At 44.3% G+C, this 13,110-nt stretch overlaps 1 protein-coding gene across 8 annotated transcripts in view; it reads left to right on the top strand.

Annotated features, from left to right (window-relative positions):
• The window catches only part of plekha6 (pleckstrin homology domain containing, family A member 6), a 348,944-nt gene that overhangs the window by 183,687 nt on the left and 152,147 nt on the right, over positions 1–13,110 (top strand). The window contains exon 1 of one of the 8 annotated variants that reach the window (XM_072278787.1): positions 12,145–12,207. The exons of the other annotated variants lie outside the window; for them this stretch is intronic. The gene's annotated coding sequence lies outside the window, so the exon portion shown is untranslated. Of the gene's footprint in view, positions 1–12,144; positions 12,208–13,110 lie in introns of those variants that run through there. 8 annotated transcript variants of the gene reach the window in all.

The raw sequence follows: 13,110 nt of genomic DNA on the forward strand, positions 1-13,110 counted from the left end.
TCTTGTCCTCCAGTGCGGTCTGCGCTTCCTTCCTATGACTGTATGGGAGCTTTAGTTTCTTCCCACAGAGACATGGGTCAGTAGTTTAATCGCTGCCATAAATTGCCCCTAATGTGTTGCCCACTGGTAGAATCTTGGAGGAGTTAGCTGGAATATTGAGAGGACAAAACGGTATCACTGTAAGTGGTGTTTGATGGCCAGGCCAGATTCAGTGGGCCAAAGGGCCTGTTTTCACACTATACGATTCCATGACGTAGGACATAAACAAAATAATTAGGCCAGACTGGACAGTTTAATGGTGATGCTCTGGTACCTATCCAATGTTAATTAAGACCATAAGAGATAGGAACAGAATTAGACAGTTCAGCCCATGGAGTCTTCTCTGCCATTCTATCATGGCTCCCTCTCAAGGGACGAAGACGAAGGGTCTCGGCCCAAAACGTCGACTGTACCTCTTCCTAGAGATGCTGCCTGGCCTGCTGCGTTCACCAGCAACTTTGATGTGTGTTGCTTGAATTTCCAGCATCTGCAGAATTCCTCGTGTTTACGCTACCAATTTAATTTAGTTTTTATTTATTTAGAGATGCAGTGTGGAATAGGCCTTTCCTGGTCACTGAGCCCCGCCACCCAGCTTAACAGGAGCATTTACAATGACCAATTAACCTACTAACCAGTGCGTCTTTGGATTGTGGGAGGAAACCGGAGCACCCGGAGGAAACCCTTTGGAATAATATCCAGACTTTGTCTTACAGAGGATGCCAGAATTGAACCCTGAACTCCAGCTGAGCTGTAATAACGTTGTGCTAACTGCTAGGTTACCGTGGCGCTTATAGTAATAGTGACCCGACTGGGTCCGATAAAATGCCTCGTCTAAAGTTCCCGCGGCAGCAGATGGCTCCCTTGGCACTGAATCGCCGACCAGGGATTGAGGGGCTGGGTGTGTCGGCTCATTGAACCAGAGGTTTTCTGACCAGTCACTGGGGAGGTGGGCTGGGTAGTGAGTGACGAAAAGCAGCTGTGTTTGTGTTTTCGATGACTGGATGAGATTCCGGGTGACTGAAAAATTTCACACCCCTTGGTTAGCAACCCTGAGTGGAATGTTTCGACACAGGAAGATCGCCTCTATCATCCCTGTAATGAGACGCGCTTCAGTTCTTCAGAGAAAGGAATTTGATTAAACAGATGTTTCTCGTAAATGTTCCGTGTTACAACATAACCGATTCTGTTTTGGTGACTCACCGTCTGTTAGGTTAGGGTGGAGCAATGGGCGGGTTTTAACCGTGACAATTTTGCCCCCCCCACCCCCCCATCCCCGTCTGTGTACAGCACTTAACCAAGTCCCCATCTTCATGTACACAGAACCACAGAGCAGGGCCAAACTGTGGTGAACTGGAAAGGCAGAGGAGACGGGAATTGCTGGTTGTTCTCGTATCCCACCTTTTCCTGGACCAAGTCAAGTCAAGTTTATTGTCGTGTGCAAGTACAGTGAGGCATGGGTGCGTTGAAAAATCCGCTTGCAGCAGCATTACAGGTATCGAAATTCAGACAACACACAGAGCATAAATTATACACAAGTGATATTAAGACACAGGATCTCAACCAGGCCATTTGGCCCATCGCATCTGCTCTGCTATTCAATCAGTATCTTCCCTCTCCTCTGGTCCTAGAGTTCCCCACTATTGGAAGCATCCTCTCCAAGTCCACTCTACATAGGCTTTTCAATATTCACTAGGTTTCAATGTGATTTGCCTTCATTCTGCCGAACTCCAGTGAGGGCAGGCCCAGACCACCAAACGCTCCAAATGCATGGACCTTTTCTTGATGGAGGAGGGGGGCAATACTGGAAGTTTGAGAAATTGATGTTCATGCCATCAGGTTGGAGGCTACCCAGACGGAATATAAAGTGGTTGTTCCTTTTACCTGAGTGTGGCCTCATTGCGACAGTTGAGGAGGCCATGGATTGGCATATCAGAACGGGAATGGGAAGTGGAATTAAGATGGGTGGCCACTAGGATATTCCGCTTCTTCTGGTGGAGGGAGTGTAGGTGCTCAGCGAAGCGATCTCCCAATCTACATCGGGTTTCACCGATAGAGAAGAGGCCACACTAGGACCACTGGACACTGTATATGACCTCAACAGTGTTGTCTCACCTGGAAGGACTCTTAGGGGCCCTGAGTGGCAGTGAGGGAGGAGTTGTAGGGGCAGGTATAGCACTTGTTCCACTTACAAGAATAAGTGCCAGGAGGGAGATTATTGGCGAGGGACAAATGGACAAGGGAGTGATCCCTGTGAAAAGCAGAAAGTAGGCAGGGAGAGAGAAAGACATGATTGGTGGTGGGATCCTGTTGGAGATGGCAGAAGTTCTGTAGAATTATGGGCTGGAAGCGGAGTCTGGTGGGATGGTAGGTGAGGACAAGAGGAACCCTATCTCTGGTAGGGTGGTGGGAGGATGGGGTAAGAGCAAACATGTGGGAAATGGAAGAGATGCAGTTGAAGGCAGAGTTAATGGTGGAGGAAGAGAAGCCCCTTTCTTTGAAAAAGAAGGACTCTCTTTTGTTCTGGAATGAAAAACCTCACCTTGAGAGCAGATATGCTGGAAACGGAGGAATTGAGAGAAGCGGGTGACATTTTTCCAAGTATCAGTTTGGGAAGAGGTATAGTCCAAGTAGCTGTGAGAGTCCGTGGGTTTATAATAGACATCAGTAGATGAGCTGTTGCCAGAGACAGAGACAGAGAGATCAAGAAAGGGGAGGGAGGCGTTAGAAATGGACCTGGTAAATTTGAGGGCAGGGTGGAAGTTGGAGGCAAAGTTGATGAAGTCGACGAGTTCCACATGGGTGCAGAAAGCAGCCCCAATGCAGTTATTCCAGTCCCTGATGATGCAGGAGGTGACCCATAGTGTTCTGTTGCAAGTAGGATTACCGGTTGTTCCAGTGGGTTGAAGAACCTGATGTTTGTAGGAAAGTAGCTGTTCAACTTTTGTCTCTGGTGTATTGGTATTGGTTTATTGTAGTCACATGTACCAAGATACACCGAACGCCTTGTCTTGCGTACTATTCATACAGATCTAATCATTACATAGTGCATTGAGCTAGAATAAGGTAAAACAATAACAATGCAGAGTGAAGTGTGAAAGCTACTGAAAAAGTGCAGTCAATGTGCAAGACTAATGAAGGGTCTCGGCCCAAAACAGCTGTTTACTCACTTCCACAGATGCTACCTGGCCTGCTGAGTTCCTCCAGCATTTGGTATGTGTTGCCTTGGATTTCCAGCATCTGAATTGAATTGACTTTATTGCTTACATCCTTCACATACACGAGGAGTAAAATTCTTTACATTATAACCATATAACCATTACAGCATGGAAACAGGCCATCTCAGCCCTTCTAGTCCGTGCTGAACTCCTACTCTCACCTAGTCCCATCGACCTGCACTAGGTCCATAACCCTCCATTCCCTTCCTGTCCATATATCTATCCACTTTAACTTTAAACGACAACATCGAACCTGCCTCAACCACTACTGCTGGAAGCTCGTTCCACACTGCCACCACTCTCTGAGTAAAGAAGTTCCCCCTCATGTTACCCCTAAACTTTTGCCCCTTAACTCTTAACTCATGTCCTCTTGTTTGAATCTCCCCCACTCTCAATAGAAAAAGCCTATCCACGTCAACTCTATCTATCCCCCTCATAATTTTAAACACCTCTATCAAGTCCCCTCTCAACCTTCTTCGCTCCGTTATGTCTGTCTAAATATGCAATGTGCAATTAATAGTAATTTGTAATAAATAGTATGTACATCTGCAGATTTCCTCATGTTTGTGATAAAAGTGCAGTGCAGGTAAACGATAAAGTGTGAGATCGTAACGAAGTAGACTGTGTTGTGCTTGCCTTCCCCTCTTGAGCTGACGTGGTTGAGGGAAATTAGTACCCTGTAGAGTTCCAATTAAACCAACGGGGAGAAATGAAACTGGAAAGAGTCAGTTTAATTGGACAGGCGGACATCAGTGTGAGGTTGGCACATAATCTGCCACCTTCCCGCCATCTTACCAAGAGCCTATTTAACCATTGTTTAGGTTGTGCAGGGATGCGTGCACTGCCTTTGCAATGGGAGTAGGCCTTTAGAAGAGCTGTTGGTGCAAGTAAGACCTGATTGCGTTGGGTTTGCTCTCAGTCCTGTGCGTCTAGAACCTTGAGCCCAAGAACAGGGACAGGCACAAGGGGTTTAGTGGTGACAGGTTATTGGTAATGGTGTGTTATTGTCACATGAACCAAGACACAGTGGTGTTCAAGAGATGGTTAAGCTCATGAATATCAAGTTCAAGTTTATTGTCATTCAACCTTACACATGTATACAGCTAAACGAAACATTCACCCTCTGGGGCCAAGGTGCAAAACACAACACATACAGTCACACACAGCACATACAGTTACAGTTGAACACATGCAGTAACAACGTAATATTAGCCCAAGTCTCTGATTGGCATGGCCTGATGATTGACGTAAGCTGTGAGGGGTATATCTATGCAAGGCATTGTAATGTTACTGCCACTATTATAATGAAACAAGCAGTGGTATAAACATGTGAAACAGTAGCAATAAAGGATTAAATATGCAGGGAATGGTCGTGTGTGGGCTGTATCCCCAGCACATCCTCAGGTTGTGTTGGTTGTTGATGCAAGGTGGGCACTTCACTGTACATAAACGAATCTAGCTGAAATGTATGTGCCTAAGAAGTTTAGTTTATTTCAGGATGGCGTTCAGCACAGACATTTTGGGCCGAGTGGCCTGCTCCTGAGACTTGCTGTTCAAATGCTTTAGCTGTGAAGTCGACCAATGCCAGCCACCTTAAAATGAGAGAATGATTGTGCGGCAAGAAATCAATCCAGTTCAATAGCTGCCCCGAGACTCTGGGAGATCGATGGTGTGTGTAAATAATTAATGAAAACAAACACACACTGTAATGCATCGTGCATCCGACTGCCACAGACTGTTCCACTTTCTGTGATGTGTTCCATCCGATGAGGTTATTACTGGCAGTGGAGTTTGGGATACTGGGTGATGTAATCTGTTTACAGATTTTTGTGATAGTGAGAGGTTTCAACACCAGCCCTCATGGAATATGTAACTTGTCTCATCTGGTAAAGGAAATACTTTCCTCAGCTGCTACATACAGCATGGTGCAAAAGTCTAAAGCACTTAATTATGTAGCTAGGGTGCCTAAGAATTTTGTAAATAATGCCTTTCCAGTAACCAAATAGCACTTAATACTACTGAGCAAATAAAAAGCTAAGTACTCTTATTTCTGTTTCCCAACCAGCTTCCTGTTTTAACCAATATACAGTACAGTGCAAAAGTCTTAGGCACCCTAGATATATATTTACGTTTAAGACTTTTGCACAGTATTGTATAAAAAGGCAACAGTTATTTACCTCTGTCCCCCTATATATATGGAGGAGGTTACCATAAAGGTACCTCTTTTACAGAAGCTGGGCGTCACCTAAAAAGAACAGAGCACATCAAATTGTTCCAAGGTGCATTACGGCTGTAGACCTGCCCTACTTTGAATTATCATCTCTGCTGGAAATGTGGCAGTCAGTTTGCACACAGGGAACTTCCATAAACGTTATCCTGACAATGGCCAGATTATTTAGTTTTCAATGTAGACTGAAGAATATATAGTATCCATGACTACCCGGCACCCCTGACATCCTTTGTATCTGACTGAGGGGTTGATAAGTCCACTGTCTTTCCCCATATGTATGAGTGAGACATGTTGGAATGGGGGGGGGGCGGTGGGGGAGGGAGAGAGAGAGAGATTTTTTTTTTAAAGTTTGGTCATGAGTGGTCATGAGTGTTGCTTCAGTACAATAAGGTAAATTGGTATTGCTTTCCTTTTTACACTGATCCAGTGCCTCAGGATTGAGGACACTTTAATTCTTCATCACTTCTGAATGAATGAAACCTGTGCATCAATTCTTTTGCACACCAGTGTTGACCTTGAAAACCCTTGCTCCATTTGTATGGAGATCCAAGATGATTGGAGACTGGCTCTAATAAGCAGATTTTGTCAGTGTTGCAGATTTGAAGATTATCAATTCTCACAGGGGCTAGGCTCTGATGAGCAGACTTTGTCACTTACAGATTTGACGATTATTAATTCTCACAGGGTAAATGCGTTTTAGGTCCATTTTGAGTCTCCATTGTGGATAGGCGAAAGCAAGAGTTTAAATATGTCTCTGCTAGAATGGGTGCAAAGTGTTGCTGGTGGACTGGTCATTCCAGTCTGAAGTAAAAAAAACCTGGAATCAAACCCCTGCAGATGTAGGACTTGAATGGAGAAAGTGACTTTGGTTTGAAGTAGAGGAGGCCAAGGAGGTAAAGGTTTGGTCACTAAAAATGTCGGCTCACTCTTGCTTGGTTATAGGATCAATTCCCACTTTGGGTTCTTGAGCAGATAAAAACAGGCTGATACTCCAGTGTGGTACTGTGAGATGTCAATTCATCTTTCTCCTCAATCTCCAGGAGGTGAAGATGGCATGGCAGTGTAATGGTTAGAGCAACATTTTAGAGCGTTAGCGATCATCGATCGAGTTTCAGTTCCGGCCACTGTAATGAGTTAGTACTCTCTGTCCTTGACTGCGTGGTGCTCCAGTTCCCTTCCACATTCCAAAGTCGTCGGGTTAGGGCTACTGGGTTGTGGGTGAGCAATGTTGGCCCTGGAAGTTTAGCAACAATTATTGGCTGCCCCCCCCCGTACAGTCCTCAGACAGTGTTTGTCATTGACGCAAATGACGTGTTTCATTGTATGTTTCAATGTTTTGATGTACATGTGACAAAAAAAGCTGAACTTTCATCTTTGTTATCTGTTCTGATGAAAATCAGAGAACTTAAATCTGGTACCGTGGCCAATCGAGCATCAATCAGACAGGTTATCTGTTCGTGACTAGTTTTTCCTGTTTTTACGGGATCTTGCTGTGTGCTGCCTGCACTATAACAGTGACTGCACTTCAAGGAATATTTCACTGGCTACACTGGTTTGGATCGTCCTGCAGGTGTCACGGAAGACGTTGTAAAAATAGCAAATGTGTTACATATACGTTATAAAATCAAAAACTACTGTGAAATATGTTGTCTTGAGTTAAGAACAACACTGTCCAAGGATTGTGCTCAGGGCAGCCCACAGGTGTCGCCGACATAGACCTGCCTTTAAGATATTAATTAGAGATTTAAGGTGATCTAGTTCAAATAGTCCCCTCCCCTTGCGGGTGACAGGAATAGTGTTAATGTTTAACAGTACGCTTACTCCAAATCAGTAAACAAGGGGTTAATCAGCAGCCGCCGCCAAGCCTGCTCTCGCTGACTATTGGCTGCTTGTAACTGAGCGTGCTCAGAATGACAGGTAGCAAAGTTGGCCGGCAGCCTTGGTATATGTGAGCAGGGATCCAGTTTCAGAAAGCCCAGCCGTTGCGGTGTTTGACTCGTGCTGACCTATGAAGGGCCAGTGACTGCGGCAGTTCCTGGACTCTCAGCGTAAGTCGGTGAACAATCTTCTGTCACGTGTGTGCATTCCAGGTGCTGGACTTACGGCTGACACGGCATTGACTTATGGACTATGAGCCTTGGTTAGTGCAAGGTGTTTGTCAGTTTGGAACAATTTCATGCTTAGTTAAAAACTTCTGCACCTTCCAGGAATAGGTGTGGGATGTTGGAATGCTGTGTATGGGTCTTGTGTATTTTATCCACCCTGCTTGGGAACCCACCTGGTATAAGCATGATCTGGTTGCAAGGAATGATGTGGTGATGTATTCCTGTTAACGTTCCAGCTACAATAATGTACTAGCAATGATTAAAGCAGCAGCTACAGTTTAATGTCTTAAGGTTGGAGGTCTGTCAGTGGGTGTGAGTGGGAAAAGGGCTTGTTCTGCTGTTGTTGCTATTTCTGTTGTTCAGCAGAACATCGTGGACATGTCTTGACCTCCAGAATGTGTGGCGACATTTGTGGGCTGCCCCCCAGCACATCCTTGGTTGCGTTGGCTGTGGGTTGCATTTCACTGTATGTTTCAGTGTACCTGTGGTAAATCAATCTGAGTCAGCTGGATGGTCCCCTCCGTAAAATGATTACAGCAACCTTCGTGGTAAGGTGCAAGATAACTGGAACAGGCCAGCCGAGTGGTTTAGAGGGCTATCCTTTCATCTCCGCAACCTGAATAAGACTCAGATGTGGTGTAGAAAGATCTCCCTCCTGACAGTTGCTTGAGTGTTAAATGGAACTTTAGCAGGTGGCCTTTTCTGAAAGAGAGGATTCTGCAGCAGGTTTGGAGAAAAAAAAACTCTGACAGTGTGGGAAGAGGAGTAGCTTGTGAAAGCATAGGGAAGGCACAGAGGGAGCATGTTTCTTGCCTTTAACCAGATTCTGGTGGCTAATACCAGGAAAGGTTACCTTACCACCACTGACACCCATCGCCTCTGGGCAACAGAAATAAATCTTTAAATGAACAAGCCCATCTGACTCACCGGTGTAAAATTTTACATGATACTCATTGTCCCTGTGCAGTCAGTTCTCACTTCAGCTAAGTATCCCTCTGAAGAGTAATGGAATGTGAGTGACAAAGAAAGACATTGTTTATGAGTAAGATTGTTATAGCCGGGAGTGGTAATGGAGATAAGCTCCCACTACCTATGAAATGCTCCCAATGACCTGCGCCTGAAATGGCCTCTGGTAACCAAGTCCACCTCCTAGGCTTCACGTGAGGCGGAACCGTTTCCTCTGACAGGAGAAGGGGCAAAGCTGCGTTACTGAGAGCGTAAAACCAGTTGCTTTGGGCAGACAGGGCTTATCAGCCGTGGTTGGCAGCTCATCTAGGAGAAGATGACAGGTGAGACCACGTGAGGGAGAAGGAGGGGGAGGGTGGGGGGGGGAAGGGAGGGATGGAACAAGAAACCTGGAGATGATAGGTGGAAGAGATAAAGGGATGAAGAAGGAGGACTCTGATAGGTGTGGAGATTGAACCATGGAAGAAAGGGAAGAATGGGCAGGTGAAGAGAAGGGGTGAGAGGGGAACCAGAATGGAGAATGGAAAAAGAGAAGGGGAAGGGGGTGAAGAAATTACCAGGAGTTAGAGAAATTGATGTCCACGCCAACAGGTTTGAGGCTACCCAGACAGAATATGGGGTGTTACTTCTCCAACCTGAATGTGGTCTCATTGTTACAGTAGGGGAGGCCATGATTCTATGGGGGCTTGACGAATAAATGTCAAGAGGATGATCACCCCCGCCGAGCAACCTAGAACTGAGGAGAATTATCCCAGAATAATTATTACCCTTTATCACACACTGGTCAGCAGATTAAGATGCTGATGAGAAGAATACTTTTCTTTCAGTGGGTCATGAAGGCTTGAAGTTGTCAACTCCAAAGAGCTGATGAGGCTGAATTATTGATATGTTGAAGGCCGAGGTAGATTATTGGTCTGTAGCTGTCGTGGGTTATAGGGAACGGTCCAAGATCGGGTCACTCATGACCTAACTGAATGGTGGTTCAAGTCTGAGTGGCTGACTCCTGTGTATGCTTTATATATGTCTTCCAGTTAATTCCTTTGTGAAATTTGTAAATTGAGAAAGGGTTTAGGTCTAACAGGAAGTTTGAAAGGGATACTATACCTTTCAAGCTTCTTGATCAGGGGTTCCCAACCCTTTTTAATGCCATGGACCCCTACCATTAACCGAGGAGTCTGTAGACCCCGAGTTGGGAACCCTGTGATGGATCTTGATGGAAGCACCACTGCACAGGATCAGAAAAAGCTGCAAGTGGCTGGCTGGTGGTGCAATGACATCAGCGCCAGATTTCGGAACGAAGGTTCCTGGGTTCGAATCCAGTCAGGGCCGCTCCCGAGTACGCTTTCCATCCGTGCCGGGTTGAGTGTCGAGATACTGCGAAATGTCTGTGTGAGGAGTGGCACGCTACACAGTCTCTCTCTCGATTCGCGCCTTGTGAAGGCATGAAAAAGACATCATCCCGCCAACATCGCAAACGGCAAAAAAAAAAGGCTGCAAGATGTCGCAGGCTCAGCCAGTTCCATCATGGACACTAACCTCCCCAGCATCGAGGACACCAAAGGCCATGCTTCAAAAAGGCAGCATTTATCATTAAGGACCCCCATCACCTGGGACATGCTGTCTTCTTATTCCTACCATCAGGGGGAGGTACAGGAGCCTGAAGACACACACTCAATGTTTTAGGAGCAGCTTCTTCAGAGTTCAAAGTCAATTTATTATCAAAGTACATATGTGTCACCATATACAGCCCTGAATTTCACCCACCTGTCTTGTGGGTGTACTCAGTAAATCTATATAGAGTAATAACCATAACAGAATCAATGAAAGGCCTTGGATGAAAGACTAAGGAACTTGAATGTTCAACCAGTATGTAAAAAACAACACACTGTGCAAGTGCACAAAGAAATTAATAATAATAATAAATAAATAAGCAATAAATATTGAGAACATGAGACGAAGAGTCCTTGAAAGTGTTCCCCTCAGCCATCAGATTTCTGAATGGACAATGCACCAACCCATGAACAATACCTCACTCTTTTTTCTCTCTTTTTGCACTACTTTTTATATATATTATTATAATTTGTAGTTTTTTATACATATTGCACTGTACTGCTGCTGCAAACAAACAAATTTATGACATATGCCGACGATATTCGACCTGTTTCTGATCTGTTACTAACTTTAGTTCCCTGTACAGGAATTCACGCTGAGGTGTGGTTGGGCAGACGGGACAAATGATTTTCTTCCCTTTCGGCAGTTGAGCCGGTCTTTGGGTGTGTGCTGTGCACATGACGGCCGAGTTTGCCAACAGGCTATTTGTTGGTTGGATTTTGTATACCGATTTTTTTTTCGTTTCATGGCTACTTCCCTGTATTCCCTTCTTTATGTGTTCTGCGCCCTTCAGTCGGCACACTTCAAAACCTACAACTCAGAGTGTTGAATGCCACATCACCTTTCTGAATATGTGCAATGGTCTGACTCAATAAGGAAGACCTAAAGCAGAAATTGCAGCTGGATCATTGCGCTTTGTTGCACGAAATTAACGTATTATGCGACAATTATTGAAAATCCCAGTTAATGAACTTGGTATGAGTCATGAATTCCTATTCATTCTTTTAATATAACACACACTCCCTGGTATTTGTGCATTTCACATTGATATAATTGAAACAGCATGCTGTGATTTAAATATATGCTGTTGTCAAAAAAAAATGTCTGTGTGGGTGTGAACATGTTGCAATCTGGTTTGACCCTCCTGTTACGGATATATTTATAGTTTTTGATCTTCAGTCTGTAAATCCATTTTCCCTATTGACTTGATAATGCTGTACTCTGACATTGAGGTAAGATCACAAACATGAGAAAATCTGCAGATGCTGGAAATCCAAAGTAACACACACACCATACTGGAGGAACTTAGCAGGTCAGGCAGCATCTACGGAAAAGAATAAACAGTTGATGTTTTAGGCTGAGACCCTTCATTAGGACTGGAAAAGGAAGGGGGAGGAAGGCAAAATGAAAAGCTGGAGGGAAGGGAAGGAGTACAAGCTCAGGACTGATGAAGGATCTCGGCCCAAAATGTTGACTGTTTACACTTTTCCATGGCCTGCTGAGTTCCTCCAGCATTTTGTGTGTGTTGCGGTCTACCTGTGTAAGCCATAGTTACAGTGATCTACATGTGTTGGTGCCAGTGTGTTTCAGTTCCATATTGCTGAAACTCTTGATGCACATGGGAATAATTTTTTAATTCATTATTTTAATTCAAGTCCTCTTGTTTTGTTTCATTTGTTTAAAACATTTGTTTCATAACCCTATAGTGACATAACAATGCAACGCACACACACAGGGTGTTGACAATAGCATTGTGATCAGTATTTTATTTCTTTCCATAATCGTCTTGACAGAATGGCCAACTAGAGAAATAATAACTGAAAGCTCTAAGGTGGCCTTCAGAAAACAAAACCATGGGAATTGCGAAAAAAGACAGCGAAGGATTGAAATACTCAGCAGCACACAAAAAATGCTGGATGAACTTTCACAAGTCAGGCTGCATCTGAGGAGGAGAATAAACAGTCGAAGTTTTGGGCTGTCCCCCTTCTCCAGAACTGGAAAGAAAGGGTCAAGAAGCCAGGATAAGAAGGTGGAGGGGGAGGTTGGTATTATGTATTTCATATTCCAACAATATTTGAGTAATCATGTATACATGTATGATGATAAACTTGACTTGATATATATTGTTTAATTCAGCATTCTTGTTTGTTTAAATAATTAATTATGGGTTATATGTAAAAATACCTTAATTGCATACATTATCATGCTACCATGTGATACATGGGCGCCTTGCTGCAAGTAAAGAAGCCAGACCCGCATTCCTGGACTCCACGTCTTCCTTGAATTAATTTAATGTTTAGAAGTTACAGAACATAACAGGAGGAGTACAAGGTGGAAGGTGGGGTTAATGGTAGGTGAGGGATGAAGGGAGGTGGTAGGTGGAAAAGTTAAGGGCTGGAGAAGAAGGAATTTAATAGGAGAGGACTATTGAAGAAGGGGAGGGAGGATGGGCACCAGAGGGAGATGATTGATAGGCAGATGAGGAGAAGAGAAGGGTAAAGAGGAGAGATAGGATAGGGAATGGAAAAGGATGGAAGGGGGAGTTCATGCTTTGTCAGTCTGGAGGTTACCTTTGTCAGCTGTAGTTACTGTGATCTGTGTGTTGGTGCTGGTGTTTCAGTTCTGTATCTTCCCATATCACTTGACACGTATATATCAGCATGGGACCAGATTTCTAATTCATTCTTTTAATTCCAGTCTTCTTTTGAGAATCAAGTTGGTTTCATAACCATCTTGTAAAATAGTAACTCCATCCAAAACTCTAAATACAGAAAAACTAATTGAAGAGAAGAGAGCCAGTTGCTGAGTCGTGTTGTTAGTTTTTACTTTCCGTGAGATGCGCACATCTCCCGTGGTGACATCATGGCATGTACAGTTGATTTATTTTCACACTTAACCCATAATGAATTATTTAAATGCACAAGAATGCTTAATCACACAATAT

Source organism: Mobula birostris, chromosome 14 (assembly GCF_030028105.1).
Source record: "Mobula birostris isolate sMobBir1 chromosome 14, sMobBir1.hap1, whole genome shotgun sequence".
In the NCBI taxonomy this organism is placed as follows: domain Eukaryota; kingdom Metazoa; phylum Chordata; class Chondrichthyes; order Myliobatiformes; family Myliobatidae; genus Mobula; species Mobula birostris.